Source organism: Homarus americanus, unplaced genomic scaffold (assembly GCF_018991925.1).
Source record: "Homarus americanus isolate GMGI-L3 unplaced genomic scaffold, GMGI_Hamer_2.0 scaffold20383, whole genome shotgun sequence".
NCBI classification, from domain to species: domain Eukaryota; kingdom Metazoa; phylum Arthropoda; class Malacostraca; order Decapoda; family Nephropidae; genus Homarus; species Homarus americanus.
The window spans coordinates 15,001-17,875 of record NW_024755468.1 but is presented as its reverse complement, the minus strand read 5'-3'; positions in this window follow the sequence as shown (position 1 = coordinate 17,875).

Genomic DNA, 2,875 nt, shown 5'->3' with positions numbered 1-2,875 from the left:
ATTAGAAAGGTAGAAAGCACATGGCATCAAGGTAATATCTGAAATGGATTAGGGCGTAGTTACAGGGCTGGAAATAGCGAGTGAGCATCAATGGCACTAGAGATACCATTAGACAACGCGTCACAGAAGTGGAGTTCCCCAGGCTCAGTACTTGGATTCATTATTATTTATTATATACATAAACGACGACATAGATATTAGCATAGACAGCAACGCAAACAAACTGCTGATGACACACTAAAATAGGGCCGTGTTATTAAATCCTGACGAGACTCTGCAAAACTACAGGAAGATCTAAACAGAATTTTCGAATGGTCTGAAAAATGGCAGATGAAATTCAACGTGGACAAATGTAAATTACTCAGTATATGAGATATAAACAGGAAACCCAGATACCAGATGAACAATAACGATGCCATAGAAATCAAAATAGAGATTTAGGAAGTAATACGTTAGTAGTAACCTTAAGCCAAGTAAACAATGTGTTTTTATAAATATCAAGGCTAATAAAGTATTTGGGTTCATACAAAAGTGTTAGTTACAAAACTAGCGAGGTCATCTAAAAACTGTATCTTGCTCTTGTGAGACCACACCTGGATTACGCAGTTCAGTTCTGGTCACCGTATTACCAAGAATGGATATAGAATCATGGAAAAGAATTCGAGAGAGAATATTGAATAATTCCGGCATTAGGACCCATGAGTATATGAGACAGGTTAAAGCATCTTAATGTGCACTCCTCGAGAGACGTATTAGAGCGAGGGCGACCTGATAGAGGTGTATATGAGGTGGAAGGCAGAAGGGCTATAAGGGACATTACCAAGGTACTCAAACTATCAACCAGGGCAAACTCGTAACAATGGTTTTAAATTAGACAAATTTAGATTTGAAGCGTGAAATAGGTAAATATACTGGTTTGGAAACAGGTAGTGTATGAATGGAACAAGTTGCAAATATCATCTCATTAACTCCGAAATACGCTGAATGGCTTCAAACATAGGTTGGATGCTTATATGAGCAATTGGGGTTTGGTGTAGCAGGACTGCCCAATAAGGGCCAATAGGCCCTCTGCAGTTCCTCCATTCTTATGTTCTTATGTTCTTATGTTCAATGTGATGTAGTCGTGGCCAGAATTAGGCTAGGATACAGACACTTCAGCAGAAGTTAGTGGCGCTGTACCCATACCGGAACACTCAGCATAAACTTTGTGATAAACCTTTAAAGCATACACTTTGACACTATATTATTGTTTGTGACATTGTCAAAGACTTCCAGGCCACCTGAACTTTGTATCATGAACTATGTCATTACTGCGTTGATTCAGGAGTGCTTGAGGACACATTCTTGTTAGCCCACACTGATTAGTCCTCAAATAGAATATGACTTCTACTGTATATGAACCTCTGTCCTGTGTGGCAGTGAACAGTGATACCATCCTCAGTGTCAAGACCTGACTGAATTTCTCACAATAGGCAAACTGTACTCCAAAGCTTGCCAATAAATTTGTTTATCATTAATTTCATTTGTTTCATTTAATTTTCTTTTACTCGTTTCATTTTCTTCTGTTTGTTTCATTTTCTTTTTTTAAATTAATGTTTCCTTCTTTATTTTCGTTATTTTTCAACTCTTGCCGTTCCTTCGTGTAACTTTTTATATTTGTTTTGTATATAATTTTATGACATGTTCATAAATTAACACGTTAATGCAGGTTTTGTCTATCTATCTATCTATCAGTCTTGCAATTTTGCGTCTCTCTCTCTCTCTCTCTCTCCTCTCTCTCTCTCTCTCTCTCTCTCCTGTTTTAGTTGTTTTCTTCTGTTATTTCACACACACTCGTTCCTAATCAACACTTCATTGCGTCTTTCTGTTCGTCTCTCGTACGTAAACTGTACTTAATGGTCACAGCAGACGCCAGTGCCCTTAGATGACCCTGAAGCTGGTCACTGGACGACGAGACCATCCCAGATTCTTGACCTTTGACACACACACACACGCACGCCGTGAGAGAGGAGACTGGAAGAGAGGGAGTGAGAAGAAAGTGGGAGGTGGGGGTGGGTGGTTTGAGGGTGGAGGGGAGAGGGGGGGGTGGGGTATTGTGGGAGGTGGAAGTGGAGGGAAGTGGATGGTTTGAGGGTGGATGGGGGTTAGGTTGTGGGAAGTTTGTGGGGAGGGAGGAAGAAGCAGGACAGGAGGTGGGAGAAGAGGGTGAAGGAACACCTGAGAAGGAGGGGGAAAGGAAGAGGGAGGAGAAGGAAGAGGAGGATTAAAAGCTGATGATGATAATTATGATGATGATGATAATAATGATGATGAGAGAGAGAGAGAGAGAGAGAGGATGATGAAGATGATGGTGAAGATGATGATGCTGAAGACAGTGATAGTGATGACTGCGAGGAGGAGGAGGAGGAAGAATGCTGATGTGAGATAATGAGGAGGAGGAAGAGGAGAAGGAGGAGGAAGAGGAATGCTGATGTCCATGGACTTGACCTTAGCGAGGCGCAGCTATGAGGACAACCCTTGGTGGTGTTGGTGGTGGTGGTGTTGGGTGGTGGTGGTGGTGATGGTGGTGTGGTGGTGGTGGTGATGGTGGTGTGGTGGTGGTGGTGGTGATGGTGGTGGTGGTGGTGGTGGTGGTGGTGGTGATGGTGGTGGTGGTGGTGGTGATGGTGGTGTGGTGGTGGTGGTGGTGGTGGATGGTGGTTGGTGGTGATGGTGGTGGTGGTGGTGGTGATGGTGGTGGTGATGATGATGGTGGTGGTGGTGGTGGTGGTGATGGTGGTGGTGGTGGTGATGATGATGATGGTGGTGGTGGTGGTGGTGGTGGTGGTGGTGGTGGTGGTGGTGGTGGTGGTGGTGATGGTGGTGGTGATGATGG